The sequence below is a fragment of the Mobula birostris genome, chromosome 10 (genome assembly GCF_030028105.1).
Source record: "Mobula birostris isolate sMobBir1 chromosome 10, sMobBir1.hap1, whole genome shotgun sequence".
In the NCBI taxonomy this organism is placed as follows: Eukaryota; Metazoa; Chordata; class Chondrichthyes; order Myliobatiformes; family Myliobatidae; genus Mobula; species Mobula birostris.
This window is the reverse complement of record NC_092379.1, coordinates 56892841-56911483: the sequence shown is the minus strand read 5'-3', so window position 1 is coordinate 56911483 and position 18643 is coordinate 56892841.

Sequence of the window (18643 nt, the reverse complement as noted above, 5' to 3'; positions counted from 1 at the left end):
GAATCTGCAACCCCTTACAGTCTCTGTCGATCCCTCTGAATCTACAACCCCTTACATTCTCTGTCGAACCGTATGAATCTACAACCCTGTAGCCTCTGTCGATCCTTCTGAATCTACAATCCCTTATAGCCTCTGTCAATCCGTGTGAACCTACAACCCCTTACAGCCTCTGTCGATCTGTCTGAATCTACAGCCCCGTACAGCTTCTGTCCATCTGTCTGAATCTACAACCCCTTATAGCCTCTGTCGATCCCTCTGAATCTACAACCCCTTAAAGTCTCTATCGATCCCTCTGAATCTACAGCCCTGTTGCCTCTGTCGATCCCTTTGAATCTACAACCCCTTACAGTCTCTTACGATCCGTCTGAATCTACAGCCCCTTACAGCCTCAGTCGATCCGTGTGAATCTACAACCCCTTAGAGCCTCTGTCGATCCGTCTGAATCTACAGCCCCGTACAGCTTCTGTCGATCTGTCTGAATCTACAAACCCTTACAGCCTCTGTCGATCTGTCTGAATCTACAACTCTTTACAGCCTCTGTTGATCTGTCTGACTCTAGAAATCCCTGCAGCCTCTGTTGATCCATCTGAATCTACAACCCTTTACATTCTCTGTCGATCCGTCTGAATCTACAGCCCTTTACAGCCTCTGTCGATCTGTCTGAATCTACAGCCCCTTACGGCCTCTGTAGATCTGTCTGAATCTACAACCCCCTGCAGCCTCTGTCGATCCGTCTGAATCTACAGGCCTTACAGCCTCTGTCGATCTGTCTGAATCTACAAATCCCTGCAGCCTCTGTCGATCTGTCGGAATCTACAACCCTTTACGGCCTCGGTCGATCTGTCTGAATATACACCCTTACAGCCTCTGCCGATCTGTGTGAATCTACAACCTGTGACAGCCTCTGCCGATCTGTCTGAAACTACAACCCTTTACAGCCTCTGTCCATCTGTCAGAATCTACAATCCCTTACAGCCTCTGTCGATCCCAATGAATCTGCAACCCCTTACAGTCTCTGTCGATCCCTCTGAATCTACAACCCTGTTGCCTCTGTCGATCCCTCTGAATCTACAACCCCTTACATTCTCTGTCGATCCGTATGAATCTACAACCCTGTTGCCTCTGTCGATCCTTCTGAATCTACAATCCTTTACAGCCTCTGTCGATCCGTGTGAATCTACAACCCCTTACAGCCTCTGTCGATCCCTCTGAATCTACAACCCCTTACAGTCTCTGTCGATCCCTCTGAATCTACAACCCTGTTGCCTCTGTCGATCCCTCTGAATCTACAACCCCTTACAGTCTCTGTCGATCCGTCTGAATCTACAACCCTGTAGCCTCTGTCGATCCCTTTGAATCTACAACACCTTACAGCCTCGGTCGATCCGTGTGAATCTACAACCCCTTACAGCCTCTGTCGATCCCTATGAATCTACAACCCTTTACAGACTCTGTTGGTCCGTCTGAATCTACAACCACTTACTGCATCTGTCAATCCGTCTGAATCTACAACAATTTACAGCCTCTGTCGATTTGTCTGAATTTACAACCCCCTGCAGCCTCTGTCGATACGTTTGAACCTACAACTCTTTACAGCCTCTGTCAATCTGTCTGAATCTACAAGACTTTACAGACTCTGTCGATCTGTCTGAATCGACAACCCTTTACAGACTCTGTCGGTCCGTCTGAATCTACAACCATTTACTGTCTCTGTCGAACTGTCTGAATCTACAACCATTTACAGCTTCTGTCGATCTGACTGAATCTACAAAAGTTTACAACCTCTGTCGATCTGTCTGAATCTACAGATCCCGGCAGCCTCTGTCGGTCCGTCTGAATCTACAACCCTTTACATTCTCTGTCGATCTGTCTGAATCTACAACCCTTTACAGCCTGGGTTGATCTGTTTGAATCTACAACCACTTACTGCATCTGTCAATCCGTCTGAATCTAGAATCCTTTACAGCCTCTGTCAATCTGTCTGACTCTACAACCACTTACAGCCTCTATCGATCCCTTTGAATCTACAACCCTTTACATTATCTGTCGATCCGTCTGATTCAACAACCCTTTAAAGTCTCTGTCGACCTGTCTGAATCTAACACACAACAGCCTGTGTCGATCCGCCTGAATCTACAACCCTTTACAACCTCTGTCTGAATTTACAAATATCTGCAGCCTCTGTCGATCCGTCTGAATCTACAACCCTTTACAGCCTCTGTCGATCTGTCTGAATCTACAACCCTTTACAGCCTCTGTCGATCTGTCTGAATCTACAAACCCTTACAGCCTCTGTCGATCTGTCTGAATCTACAACCCCTTACGGCCTCTGTCGATCCGTCTGAATCTACAACTCTTTACAGCCTCTGTTGATCTGTCTGAATCTAGAAATCCCTGCAGTCTCTGTTGATCCATCTGAATCTATAACCCTTTACATTCTCTGTCGATCCGTCTGAATTTACGTCCCTTTACAGCCTCTGTCGATCTGACTGAATCTACAGCCCCTTACGGCCTCTGTCGATCTGTCTGAATCTACAACCCCCTGCAGCCTCTGTCGATCTGCAGCCTCTGTCGATCCGTCTGAATCTACAGGCCTTCCAGCCTCTGTCGATCTGTCTGAATCTACAAATCCCTGCAGCCTCTGTCGATCTGTCTGAATCTACAAACTTTTACGGCCTCTGTCAATCCGTCTGAATCTACAACCCCTTACAGCCTCGGTCGATCTGTCTGAATATACAACCCTTACAGCCTCTGTCGATCCCTCTGAATCTACAACCCCTTACAGTCTCTGTCGATCCCTCTGCATCTGCATCCCTGTTGCCTCTGTCGATCCCTCTGAATCTACAACCCCTTACATTCTCTGTCGATCCGTATGAATCTACAACCCTGTAGCCTCTGTCGATCCTTCTGAATCTACAATCCCTTACAGCCTCTGTCGATCCGTGTGAATCTACAACCCTTTACAGCCTCTGTCGATCCGTCTGAATCTACAACCCCTTACAGCCTCCGTCCATCTGTCTGAATCTACAACCCCTTACAGCCTCTGTCGATCCCTCTGAATCTACAACCCCTTACAGTCTCTGTCGATCCCTCTGAATCTACAACCCTGTTGCCTCTGCCGATGCCTTTGAATCTACAACCCCTTACAGTCTCTGTCGATCCGTCTGAATCTACAACCCTGTAGCCTCTGTCGATCCGTCTGAATCTACAGCCCCTTACAGCCTCTGTCGATCCGTGTGAATCTACAACCCCTTACAGCCTCTGTCGATCCGTCTGAATCTACAGCCCCGTATAGCTTTTGTCGATCTGTCTGAATCTACAACCCTTTACAGCCTCTGTCGATCCGGATGAATCTGCAACCCTTTACAGCCTCTGTCGATTCGTCTGAATTTACAACCTCCTGCAGCCTCTGTCGATACGTTTGAACCTACAACACTTTACAGCCTCTGTCGATCTGTCTGAATCGACAACCCTTTACAGACTCTGTCGGTCCGTCTGAATCTACAACCATTTACTGTCTCTGTCGATCTGTCTGAATCTACAACCCTTTACAGCTTCTGTCGATCCGACTGAATCTACAAAACTTTACAGCCTCTGTCAATCTGTCTGAATCTACAAGTCATTACAGCCTCTGTTGATCCGTCTGAATCTTCAACCCTTTACAGCCTCTGTCGATCCGTCTGAAACTACAGCCCTTTACAGCCCCGTCGATCCGTCTGAATCTACAACCCTTTACAGCCTCCGTCGTTCCGGATGAATCTGCAACCCTTTACAGCCTCTGTCGATTCGTCTGAATTTACAACCTCCTGCAGCCTCTGTCGATACGTTTGAACCTACAACACTTTACAGCCTCTGTCGATCTGTCTGAATCGACAACCCTTTACAGACTCTGTCGGTCCGTCTGAATCTACAACCATTTACTGTCTCTGTCGATCTGTCTGAATCTACAACCCTTTACAGCTTCTGTCGATCCGACTGAATCTACAAAACTTTACAGCCTCTGTCAATCTGTCTGAATCTACAAGTCATTACAGCCTCTGTTGATCCGTCTGAATCTTCAACCCTTTACAGCCTCTGTCGATCCGTCTGAAACTACAGCCCTTTACAGCCCCGTCGATCCGTCTGAATCTACAACTCTTTACAGCCTCTGTTGATCCGTCTGAATATACAACCCATTACAGTCTCTGTCGATCCGTCTGAACCTACAACCATTTACAGCCTCTGTCGATCCGTCTGAATCTACAGCCCCTTACAGCCTCTGTCGATCTGTCTGAATCTACAAATCCCTGCAGCCTCTGTCGATCCGTCTGACTCTACAACCCTTTACGGCTTCTGTCGATCCGACTGAATCTAAAACCCTTTACAGCCGCTGTTGATCCGTCTGAATTTACAAATCACTGCAGCCTCTGTCGATCCATCTGAATCTACAACCCTTTACAGCCTCTGTCGATCCATCTGAATCTTCAACCCTTTACAGCCTCTGTCGATCCGTCTGAATCTACAGCCCTTTACAGCCACTGTCGATCCGTCTGAATCTACAGCTCTTTACAGCCTCTGTTGATCTGTCTGAATCTACAAATCCCTGCAGCCTCTGTTGATCCATCTGAATCTACAACCATTTACAGCCTCTGTCGATCTGTCTGAATCTACAACCCCTTACAGCCTCTGTTGATCTGTCTGATACTACAACCATTTACAGCCTCTGTCGATCCGTCTGAATCTACAACCCCTTACTGCCTCTGTCCACCTGTCTGAATCTACAACCCCTCACAGTCTCTGTCGATCCCTCTGAATCTACAACCCTGTTGCCTCTGTCGATCCCTCTGAATCTACAACTCCTTACAGTCTCTGTCGATCCGCCTGAATCTACAACCCTGTAGCCTCTGTCGATCCGTCTGAAACTACAACCCCAGTAGGCTATTCAGCCCTTCAAGCATGCACCGCCATTCAGTATGATCATGGCTGATCATCCAACTCAGAACCCTGTACCAGCCTTCCCTCCATACCCCCTGATCCCTTTAGCCACAAGGGCCATATCTAACTCCCTCTTAAATATAGCCAATGAACTGGCCTCAACTGTTTCCTGTGGCAGAGAATTCCACAGATTCACCACTCTCTGTGTGAAGAAGTTTTTCCTCATCTCGGTCCTAAAAGGCTTCCCCTTTATCCTCAAACTGTGACCCCTTGTCCTGGACTTCCCCAACATCGGGAACAATCTTCCTGCATCTCGGCTCTCCAATCCCTTTAGGATTTTATACATTTCAATAAGATCCCCCTCAATCTTCTAAATTCCAAAGAGTACAAGCCCAGCCGATCCAGTCTTTCTTTCTTTTCTTTTCAAATCTTTTTATTGTATATATATAGGAAAAATAACATGAGTACATCAAAGTAACAACACTTACAATGCCTCAAAAAAAATCATCTTAAAGATTGAAAACAAAATTTTGTGATAACAAAGAAAAACTACTAAGCAGGAAAGTGAGAAAAAAAAGAGAACCCATTAGGTGTACAATCCCGGAGTCATGCGTCATACAAAAAGCTTCTAAAAATAAACATCAAACCGCCAGCAAGAAAAGAAAATACACTAAAAGAATTTACAATTAGATCGTGGAAAAATTATATCAATTAACTCAAATGATAATAACGAGCAAATGAGCCGCATCTTTTCTCAAAATCAAATAAAGGTTCAAAGGTTCGACTTCTAATTTTCTCCAAACTAAGACATAGCATCACTTGAGAGAACCATTGTGACAAAGTGAGAGCTGATGTATCCTTCCACTTCAACAAAATGGCCCTCCTAGCTATCAATGTAACAAATGGAATAACATGTTGGTCAGACACAGAAATACCATGATTATTTTGAGGAACTATTCCAAGTTAATTTATTAGGTTGTAAATTAATTTTAAGTGCTTTAGAAATTGTTGAGAAAATCGACTTCCAGAACTGTTCCAATATAGAACAAGACCAAAACATATGTGTCAGATAAAAGTTGCTGGTGAACGCAGCAGGCGAGGCAGCATCTCTAGGAAGAGGTGCAGTCGACGTTTCAGGCCGAGACCCTTCGTGAGTCCTGACGAAGGGTCTCGGCCTGAAACGTCGACTGCACCTCTTCCTAGAGATGCTGCCTGGCCTGCTGCGTTCACCAGCAACTTTGATGTGTGTTGCTTGAATTTCCAGCATCTGCAGAATTCCTGTTGTTTACATATGTGTCAGTGTAGCTATCTCAGTTTTACATCTATCACAATGACTATCAACATTAGGAAAGATTTTAGAAAGTCTCTCCTTTGTCAAATGATAACAATGTACAATTTTAAATTGAATCAATGAATGGCTAGCACAAATTGAAGAAGAGTTAACCAACTTCAATATCCACATCCAATCATCCGTCATAAAAGTCAAATTAAGTTCCTTTTCCCAATCCTGCTTAATCTTAGACAAAGGATGCTTATCCCATTATAATAATAAATTATAAATTCTTCCAATAGAACCCTTAATCAAAGGATTCATACTCATAATAGTATCTAACAGGTCAGCCTCCAATATGTAAGGGAAATTATTAAATATTTTTGTAAAAAATGTCTAACTTGAAGGTATTGCAAGAAGTGTGAATATGAAAGAGAATATTTATCAGTTAGTTGTTCAAAGGACATCAATCTATCTTCTTTAAATAAATCCAAAAAAGAATTAATACCTTTATTTTTCCAAAGTTGAAAAATTGGATCACTCAAAGAAGGCTTAAAGAAGTAATTTCGGTAAATTAAACTACGAAGTTTAAATTTTGTAAGATTAAAAGAATTGCGGAACTGGAGACAAATTTGTAAAGAATACTTAATCACAGGATATAAGTTTAAATTAACAACTTTACCTAATTGCATAGGTAAAGGAGCCCCCAATAACAAAGTTAAATAAAACTGTTTTACAACTTTTAGTTCCAGATCTACCCAAATTGGCCGATCACTCTTATCAACCCAGTATAACCAAAAAGACATATATTGCAGATTAACAGCCCAATAATACATTCTAAAATTAGGCAAAGCAAGACCTCTATCCTTTTTCAATTTTTGTAAATGACATTTACTAATTCTTGGTCTTTTATTATTCCAAATAAAAGATAAAATAATAGAATGAATCCAATCAAAAAACCTCCTAGTCAAAAAAACAGGAATATTCTGAAATAAATATAAAAATTTCGGTAAAATCATCATTTTAGCTATATGAATACGACCAACAAGTGAAATGTAAGTGGACTCCATCTACTAAATAAATACTTCATAGAGTCTACTAAGGGAACAAAATTAGCTTTATAAAGATCCTTATACTTTTTAGTAATTACAATACCTAAATATCTAAAAGAGTCTGAAACTTTAGAAGGAATATTATCATATATAGAAACAGAATCATTTAAAGGAAATAATTCACTTTTACTAAAATTAATTTTATATCCTGAAAAACCTCCGAATTCATTAAATAATTTTAACAGGGCAGGAATGGATTCGTCAGGGTTAGATATATAAACCAATAAATCATCAGCATAAAGAGAGACCTTATGCATGGTCTCATTCACAAAGATCCCATGGATATTTTTAGCCTCATGAAGAGCAATAGCAAGGGGTTCTAATATTAAATTAAACAACAAAGAACTTAATGGACAGCCTTGCCTTGTCCCCCGTGAAAGCTGAAAAAAAGGAGACCTACAATTGTTAGTAACAACAGTAGCAATAGGGGCTTCATATATCATTTTAATCCAATTATTAAAATTAACACCAAAGCCAAGTTTCTCTAGAACATTGAGTAAATATTTCCATTCGACTCGGTCGAACGCTTTTTCAGCATCCAAAGATACAACACGTTGTGGAATTTTAGAAGAGGATGAATATATAATATTAAGTAGTCTCCGAACATTTGAAAAGGAATAACGACCCTTTATAAAGCCTTTTTGATCTTTACAAATAATTTTACCCAAAATATTCTCCAACCGATTGGCCATTATCTTTGACAAAATCTTAGCGTCAACATTCGGTAATGAAATAGGTCTATATGAAGCACGGTCAGTAGGATCTTTATCTTTTTTAAGAATTAAAGAAATAGAGGCCTCATAAAATGTAGAGGGTAAGTCACCTTTCACAAAAGAATCCTTAAACATTTCCAACATATACGGAGAGAGTAAATTTCCAAATTTTTAAAAAAATTCTACGGGATAGCCATCAAGTCCTGGGGACTTACCGGATTGCATTGAAAAAATAGCTTTATGAATTTCTGCTTCAGTAATTTGAGCATCGAGTATCTTTTGACCCTCAGCCGAGCTTTTAGGAAAAACAATCTTTCGTAAAAAATCATTCATTTTAGAGGAATCTAACGGACATTGAGATTTATATAGCTCAGCATAAAAGTCTTGAAAAATCTTATTAATTTCCTCATATTCCTGAGCTAAGGTACCATCTTTTCTACGAATTTTCATGATTTGCCTTTTGGCTGCAGCCATTTTTAATTGAGATGCAAGCAATTTATTATTTTTATCTCCAAACATATAAAATTGGCTCTTTAACTTAAGCAAATAACCTTCAATGGCATGAGTTAATAACAGGTTATATTGTGATTGAAGTTCCACCCTTTGTTTAAATAAATCAGTATTGGGGGAAATTGCATAAATATTATCTAAATCTTTAACTTGTTTTGAAATTCTATCTAATTTTGCTTTAGTTTGTTTTTTAAGTTTAGCTGAATAAGAGGTAATCTGACCGCGTAAAAATGCTTTAAATGTATCCCATATAACTAACTTAGACATACCCCTTATATCATTAAAAAGAAAAAAATCCTTTATCTGGGTTTCAATGAAAGTGACAAAGTCAGAGTTTTGCAATAATGTCTGAGACATGCGCCAAGGTGGGCGGGCAAGAGCGACATCATCAAATTCAAAAGACAAACTCAGAGGCGCATGATCAGATATAGCAATAGTGTCATATTCACAGGTTTTAACACTAGGCAAGAAGCGGGGATCGATTATAATATAATCGATCCTGGAATATTTTTTATAAATGTATTCTGCATTTTCCCTGTGACCGGAACACTGCATTCTGCATTTTCCCTGTGACCAGAACACCGCATTTTGCACCTGTGACCAGAACACTGTATTCTGTATTTTCCCAGTGACCGGAACACCGCGTTCTGCACCTGTGACTGGAACACCACATTCCGCATTTTCCCTGTGACCGGAACACCACATTCTGCACCTGTGACCGGAACACCACATTCCGCATTTTCCCTGTGAACGGAACACCGCATTCTCCACCTGTGACCGGAACACTGCATTCTGCATTTTCCCTGTGACCGGAACACCACATTCTGCACCTGTGACCGGAACACAACATTCACCGTTTCCTTTGTATTACCTCAATGACCTGTATGAATGGCATACGAAACAACGTTTTCCCTGCATCTCAGAACATTTGACTATAATAAACTAATCAATTTTGATAACAAAATTGTACTTAATTTACCAAGTTCTGTCTCATTAACATCTTGAATATCTGCAACAACCTATAGTCAATGTGCCGACTGATGTCATACCAAACACCACCTTCGCCTTCCTCTCCTGCCTGTGACATCCCTTTCAGGGAACTATGGACTTGCACTCATTCTACAACACTCCTCATTCACTGTATAAGTCCTAACTTTGTTTGACTTACCAAAATGCAACTTCTTTTTCTCACTTATCAGAATTGAAAACAACTTATTAATCTTTGGCTTCTTTACCCACACTCATTCTTCACTGTCTGTGATACCACTTTTTAATTATCATCCGCAGACTTACGAACCATGCCTTGTACATTCACATCCAAGTTATTTGTATCAATAATGAACAATATAGATCTCAGCACCGGCCTCTGTGGCACAACCCTAGTCACAGGCTTGCAGCCTATGAATATCACAATCTACTCCCAACCACTGAACTGATTGCAAATCCAATTAATTATCTCCCCCTATATCTCATGCAATCTAACCTTCAAGAATAGCCTGCATGCATGAGCTTGTCAAAAGTTTCACATAGACAATGTCTACTGCCCTCTTCTCACCCATCCTTTTGCTTACCTCTTTGATCAATACTAAGAGGTTTGTCATGCACCATTTCATGCCCATAGCTGTGGAAACTATGCCTAATCAATCCTTGCCCATCCAAATGTTGATAGATCCTGTCCACTCCAGTAACTTACTCACCAGCCTGTTGTCAGAGTCACCAGACTGTAACTCCCCAGTGTCTCTCTGTTGCCCTCCTTAAATAAAGGAACAATATCAGTCACTCTCTAATATTCTAGAATTTTACCCTCTAGCAGTTCATTCCACCACTGTGCGCTCTATTCTGGGTGCTCCTCAGGTTATATCATCTTAAGCCGATGCACTCTAGTTCTGATTCCTCAAGACTGTGCGTTCACCTTGTTGATGCCTACTTGATTTTGTACACCTCTCAGATCACCTCTCATTCTCATATGCTCCAGTGAGAAAAGTCTCAACGTGCTCATCCTCTCTCCAATACTCAGTCCCTTGAATTCCTGCAGCATCTTGCAAATCTTCTCTAAACAATTTCTTATAGCAAGGTGACTAAACTGAACCAAGACAGCCTCAGGAATGCCTTGTAAAGCTATTCTCAATTCCCTAAGTGATAAAGGCCAGCAGGTCCAAAGGCTTCTTCACTAACCTATCTACTTCTGCCACTCTTTCCATGTGTTATACTTCTCCAAGGATTGTCACCTCGTCATGATGGAGAGGTGTGTGATCTTCTGAGATCCTGAGAGTGACACTTTCTGGAATTTAGCCATCTGATGCTCAGCTCCTGGTAGGGTTATTCATTGTGCTAAGGTCAAGAGTGAGGTTCCAGACAAAGAGCGAGCCAACCAAGGCCTAAATAGTGGAGCAGTTGAAAAATTACACCTTGCAAGGGCAGTAATGGTGGAGGAAGGCTGTTGCAGTAAACACTCCCCTAGACATTTTGCATTTAATGCTCTGGACCCTGACCCTGATCTGTCAGGGACCGTGTGGTGGCTGCCCCTGAATCAGCCCCCTCACATTAAACAACATCACGCTCAGGCGTCCTCCATTGAGGGAATCCATCCTGATATCCCGAAAGTGGATACCAGATCAGCTTCCACAGCCACTGAGGACCCATCAGTAGTCAACTGCTTCAGAGAGTAGCACACTGGATTGCAATACTACATGCGCTATAGGGCTATTTCTGCAGCTTCCCACACGGAGACGCAGTGGGAATGCAGGGTTTCTGCATGCGCTATAGGGCTATTTCTGCAGCTTCCCACACGGAGACGCAGTGGGAATGCAGGGTTTCTGCATGCGCTATAGGGCTATTTCTGCAGCTTCCCAGACGGAGACGCAGTGGGAATGCAGGGTTTCTGAATGGGGCTCATTAAGGATGTTTACTGATGTGTGGTAAATAAATAGTCTAAGTTAATAGACAATAAATAAATATGCGGTTGGTATAGATTAACATATTGCAAATGATCAAAGCTGATCAATCAATAATTTCGCATTTTGTCTACTATCTCCGATGGTGCTATAATGCCTCTGTTAAGCACAGCATGACCAACAGGAGAACTTACACCACCCCAGCCCAATCAGTTTTGCATCTTTCAATGATCCAGTCACTTCCTGATGTCTGCGTCTTGTCTCTCGTCCTCAGATCAGCTGAAATCTGCAACAATACCAGTGAAACCCAGTTGCTTCAAGGAGTGATCTAGCAGCTTGAAACCTGCTAACATGTCCTTCCATAACTCGCTGGTCCACTCTTGTTCCCACCAACCACTCTCCTTCTCAAAGCACTTTCCCTTGCAACCGCAACTGGTGCAATACACGCTTTTTCACTTTTTCCTCTTCCAACTATCCAGGGAACCAGTCTTCCTGGCTGACGAAGTGATTGATTTCTTCCAGTCTAGTGTACTGCAGTCAGTGTCCACAATCTGCGTAGTGATCTTGCTTTTATTTCCTTCCCAGATTTACCAACTTGATACATTAACTCTTTTTCACCTCACCTGGATGCTGCTTTTCCTTTTGAGCGTTTCCAGCATTTTGGGTTTTGCTTGATATTGTTTCATTCATCAGCATGCAGTTCGTCAAGCACTTTCCTATCCTGTTAAAGTTTTCTAGCCTATTCTCTAAGGCATTAGATTCAGGATCAGTGCCATTGGATTTTAGCCTCAGCACATAAACAAACTGCAAGTGTTAGAATCAAAGCCAGATTAATTATCACTGACATAGGAGGTGATATTTGCTGGTTTTCAGCAGCAGTATGGTATTATTATAAAAATAACTATAAATTACAACATTAAATAAATAGTGCAAAAGATGAATATTGAGAGAGTGCTCATGAACCATTCAGAAATCTGATGCCAGATGGAAAGAAGCTGTCCCAAAAACATTGAGTGTGCATCTTCAGCATTGTGTGCTTCCTCCCTGATGTTGGTGAAGGTCTTTGGTGATGGATGTCCTCGATGGCAGGACAGTTGTGCCTGTGATGGAACGGGCTGAGTTCTCAACCCTCTGCAGCCTCCTGTGACCCTGTGCATTGGAGGCTCCATAGTGTACTGTGATACAACCAGCTCGTATGCTCTCCGCTGTACATCTGTAGAAATTTAATGGCTTTGTAGTAACATACCAAGTCTTGTCGCTGGTGTACCTGCTTTGTGGTTGTGTCAACGTGTTGAGCCAAGATAGATTTCTGAGATGTTGATGCTCTGGAACTAAAAGTTGCTCACCCTTTCCATGACTGCCCCTCAGTGAGGACTGGTGTGTGTTTCTCCTGGCTTCACCCTCCTGAAGTCTATAATCAATTCCTTAGTATTGCAGCAACACTCAACCAGCCGATCCATCTTGCTCCTCATTGCCATCTGAGATTCTGCTCAGATTCTGTGGTGTCATCATTGAATTTATAGATGCCGTTTGACCAGTGCCTGGCAACACAGAGAGAGTAGAGCAGTTTGCCAAGCAGACATCTTAGAGGTGTGCCTGTGTTGATTGCCAGATAGAAGAAGATGTTATTACCAGTCAGCAATAACTGTGGTTTCCCAATGAGCAGTTGAAAGTTGGATAAGTAAACAGAACCAACATCATTCCACCTTCCCTTCCAAAATTCTTCAACCTGGGAGATTACATTCAGTCTCTGGAAGGAGCGAGAGTTCCCGTCAGCTACTCTGAAGCCAAATGTTGCTGCTGTCATTGAAAATGTCTATGGGGTTTGTGGAAAGGATTGCAGTGTGCAGGAGTGTTTGTCTGTTACCCTGTGGGCTGACAACATTAGTGCTTTTTTTATTGCAGACTCGACTCGTCAACTGTTAGAGTTTCTGACTAATTAAAAGCTGTCTCCATGATAATGTATATATTCATCCACATCTATCACCCCATTGCTCCCCTCTACATCCATGGCCTTGGTCTGGTGTATCCAGGGGTGAGGCCTGAGAAAATAGCTTTGTTTTAACAATTAAACTTTAATTTGATTTGTGACAAAGTCATTTATTTTACATAATATCAACAATGAGATGGATTCTGAGATTGACAGAGGTTACAAATAATTTTAAGGGATCCAATAAAACAGTCCACAATTCCTTGTATTTCAAAGGAGAAAATGCTGTGAAAATGCTGCAGTTTGAAAGTTCTAAAACATATGCCTTCAAAAATAAACTAATAATTGACAATGTCATTAAAGTGAAATATAAGACCATAAGACAAAGGAGCAGAAGTCAGCCATTCGGCCCATCGAGTATGCTCTGCCATTTTATCAGAGCTGATCCATTCTCCCATTTAGTCCCACTCCCCCGCCTTCTTACCATAACCTTTGATACCCTGGCTACTCAGATACCTATCAATCTCTGCCTTAAATACACCCAATGACTTGGCATCCACTGTTGCCCGTGGCAACAAATTCCATAGATTCACCACCCTCTGACTAAAAAAATTTCTTTGCATTTCTGTTCTGAATGGGCACCCTTCAATCCTTAAGTCATGCCCTCTCGTACTAGACTCCCCCATCATGGGAAACAACTTTGCCACATCCACTCTGTTCATGCCTTTCAACATTTGAAATGTTTCTATGAGGTCTCCCCTCATTCTTCTAAACTCCAAGGAATACAGTCCAAGAGCGGACAAACGTTCCTTATATGTTAACCCTCTCATTCCCGGAATCATTCTAGTGAATCTTCTCTGTACCCTCTCCAACGTCAGCACATCCTTTCTTAAATAAGGAGACCAAAACTGCCCACAGTACTCCAAGTGAGGTCTCACCAGTGCCTTATAGAGCCTCAACATCACATCCATGCTCCTATACTCTATTCCTCTAGAAATGAATGCCAACATTGCATTCGCCTTCTTCACTACCGACTCAACCTGGAGGTTAACTTTAAGGGTATCCTGTACGAGGACTCCCAAGTCCCGTTGCATCTCAGAACTTTGAATTCTTTCCCCATTTAAATAATAGTCTGCCCGTTTATTTCTTCTGCCAAAGTGCATAACCATACACTTTCCAACATTGTATTTCATTTGCCACCTCTTTGCCCATTTTCCAATCTATCCAAATCTCTCTGCAGACTCTCCGTTTCCTCAGCACTACCGGCCCCTCCACCTATCTTCGTATCATCAGCAAACTTAGCCACAAAGCCATCTATTCCATAAACCAAATCGTTGATGTACAATGTAAAAAGAAGCGGCCCCAACATGGACCCCGATGGAACACCACTGGTAATCGGCAGCCAACCAGAATAGGATCCCTTTATTCCCACTCTCTGTTTTCTGCCAATCAGCCAACGCTCTATCCACATATGTAACTTTCCCGTAATTCCAGGGGCTCTTATCTTGTTAAGTAGCCTCATGTGTGGCACCTTGTCAAAGGCCTTCTGAAAATCCAAATATACAGCATCCACTGCATCTCCCTTGTCTACTCAACTTGTAATTTCCTCAAAAAATTGTAATAGGTTTGTCAGGCAGGATTTTCCTTTAAGGAATCCATGCTGAGTTCTGCCTATCTTTTCATATGCCTCCAGTACTCCGTAACCTCATCCTTGACAATTGACTCCAACAACTTCCCAACCACCTATGTCAAGCTAACAAGTCTATAATTTCCTTTTTGCTTCCTTGCCCCCTTCTTAAATAGCGGAGTGACATTTGCAATCTTCCAGTCCTCCAGAACCATGCCAGAATCTATCGACTTTTGAAAGATCATCGCTAATGTCTCCGCAATCTCCACAGCTACTTCCTTCAGAACACGAGGGTGCATTCCATCTGGTTCGGGAGATTTATCTACCTTTAGACTATTCAGCTTCCTGAGTACTTTCTCTGTCGTAATTGTGACTGCGCATACTTCTCTTCCCTGCCACCCTTGAGTGCCCGGTATACTGCTGATGTCTTCCTCAGTGAAGACTGATGCAAGATACTCGTTCAGTTCCTCCACCATCTCCTTATCTCCCATTACAATTTCTCCAGCATCATTTTCTATCGGTCCTATAGCTACTCTCATCTGTCTTTTACTCTTTATATACTTGAAAAAGCTTTTAGTATCCTCTTTGATATCATTTGCTAGCTTCCTTTCATTGTTAATCTTTTCCCTCTTAATGACCTTCTTAGTTTCCTTTTGTAAGCTTTTAAAAACTTCCCAATCCTCTGGCTTCGACTTCTCTTGTCAACCACGGTTGCATCCTTTTTCCATTCGAAAATTTCTTCTGTTTTGGAATATACCTGTCTTGCACCTTCCTCACTTCTCACATAAACTCCAGCCACTGCTGCTCTGCCGTCTTTCCCGCCAGTGTCCCTTTCAGTTAACTTTGGCCAGTTCCTCTCTCATGCCACCGTAATTTCCTTTACTCCACTGAAATACTGGCACATCAGATTTCGGCTTCTCTTTAAGTTATGATCACTGCCTCCTAAGGGATCCTTCACCTCAATCTCTAATCACCTCCGGTTCATTACACAATACCGATTCCAGTACAACCAATCCCCTAGTGGGCTCAACAACAAGCTGTTCTAAAAAGCCATCTCGCAGACATTCTACAAATTCTGTCTCTTGAGATCTAGAGCCGACCTGATTTTCCCAATCCACTCGCATATTAAAATCCCCCACAATTATCATAACACAAGAAGTATGTTTCTTGTGAGTGGCCTCGGAAGGCATTTGCACTGTCAATCTGTCTCATATTCATAAGCTGTGTCATACAAAGCATCAAGTATGCAATGCAAACCATTATGTATTATGTAGGGCATTATGTTTCATGCATCACATGGCAGTATAAGGAAATTTAAGTAAGGCTGTAGCTGAAGTTTACAGTTCAGGCAGACAGACACCATTCAAATGTCACACTTCTGAATCATAAGACTTGGGAGCAGAATAAGGCCATTCAGCCCATTGAGTCCACTGCACCATTCCATCAAGTCTGATCCTTACCCCCTCCACTCCATTTGCCTGTCTTCTCCCCATAACCTCTGACACCCTGACTAATCAACAGTATGTCAACCTCCGCACTAAATATACCCAAGGACTTGGCCTCCACAGCCATCTGTGGCAATGAATTACACAGATTCACCACCCTCTGGCTAAAGAAATTCCTCCTCATCTCTGTGCTACATGGATTTCTATTATGAGGCTGTGTCCTCTGGTCCTGGACTCTATCACTATAGGAAATATTCTTTCCATCCACTCTACCTTGGCTTTTTGATATTCAATATGTTTCAATGAGGTCACCCTTAATTCTTCTAAACTCCAGTGAGCACAAGCTCAGAACCATCAAATGTTCCTCATAAGTTAACCCTTTCATTCCCAGAATCCTCTGGACTGTCTCCAATGCCAAAACATTTTTTTTTGGATAATGGCCCAAAAACTGCTCACAATACTCCAAGTGTGGTCTGATCAATGCCTTATAAAGGCTTACTCATATTCTGGTCTTCTCAAAGTGAATGCTAACATCGCATTTTCCTTCCTTACCACTGAGTCAACCTGCAAGTTAATCTTTATGAAATCGTACACGAGGACTCCCAAGTCTCTTTGCACTCTACTTCATGAATTTTCTCCCTATTTAGAAATTAGCCTGTGCTTTTTTCCCTTCTACTAAAGTGCTTGACCATACACTGCCCTACACTATATTCCATCTGCCACCTCTTCGCTCATACTTCCAATCTCTCTAAATCCTTCCGCAGACTCCTTGTTTCCTCAACATTACCCACCCCTCCACCTACCTTCATATTGTCCACAAACTAGGCAACAAAGCCATTAATTCTGTCATCTAAATCATTGACATATAATGTGAAAAGAAGTGGTCCCAACACCAGAATACCACTAATCACTGGCAGCCAACCAGAAAAGGCCCCATTCATTCCTACTCTTAGCCTCTTGCCTGTCAGCCAATCATCCATCCATGCTAGTATCTCTCCTGTAAGACCATGGGCTTTTATCTTGCTTAGCAGCCTCATGTGTGGCACTTTGTCAAAGGTCTTCTGAAAATCCAGATAAACAGCATCCATTGACTCTCCTTTCCCTATCCTACCTGTTATTTTCTCAAAGACCTATTTTATTTGGCCCATCTTATCATGTGGTTCCATGTAACCTGAAACCTCAGCCTTAATAATAGGATCCAACATCTTCCCAATCACTAATGTCAGGCTTATTGGCTTATAATTTCCTTTCTTCTGCCTCTCTCCTTCCTTAAAGAATGGAATGACATTTTCACACACTTCATGACCCCTGACGCCTGGAACTTCCACCATACTGATAATGTCCTCCACAGTAAAGACTGACACAAAGTTAGTCCGCCATTTTTTGTCCCCATTACTACCTCTCCAGTGCCATCTTCCAGTGATCCGATATCTGCTTTTGCCTCTCTTTTACTCTCTGTATTTATAAACACATTTGGTATCCTCTTTCATATTATTGGCTAGCTTACCTTTATATTTCATCTTTTCTCTCCTAATAGTTTTTTAGTTGCCTTCTGTTGGTTTTTAAAACCTTCTCAATCTTCTAACTTCCCACTAATTTTTGCCATATTTTATGTTTTGTTGTCTTTGACCTCGCTTATCAGCCAAGGTTGTCTCATCCTGTCTTCATCATTGGGATGTAGAGTATCTATCCTGCACCTTCTGAATTGCCACCAGAAACTCTAGCTATTGTTTTTTGCCATCATCCCTGCTAGTATCCCCTCCCAATCATCTTTGACCAACTCCTCTCTCGTGCTTCTGTAATTCCCTTTTCTCCACTGTAAAGTTGATACACCTGAATTTATCTTCTCCCTCTCAAACTGCAGGGTGAATTATTCCTTATTATGATAACTGCCTCCTAACTGTCCCTTTACTTTAAGATCCCTAATCAAACCTGCAAGCTGCTCTAAAAAGTCACCTCATAGGCATTCTACAGATTCCATCTTTGCAATCCAGCACCAACCTGATTTTCCCAATTAACCTGCATACTGAAATCTCCTGTGACTATTGTGACATTGGCCTTATTGCATACATTTTCTATCTCCTATTCTAATTTATATTCCACACCCTGGCTGCTGCTGGGAGGCGTGCATTTCACTCCCGTCAGACTCTTTTTACCTTTGCAGTTTCTTAACCCTACCCACAAGGATTCTACATTTTCTGATCCTATGTCGCCTTTTCCTAAGGATT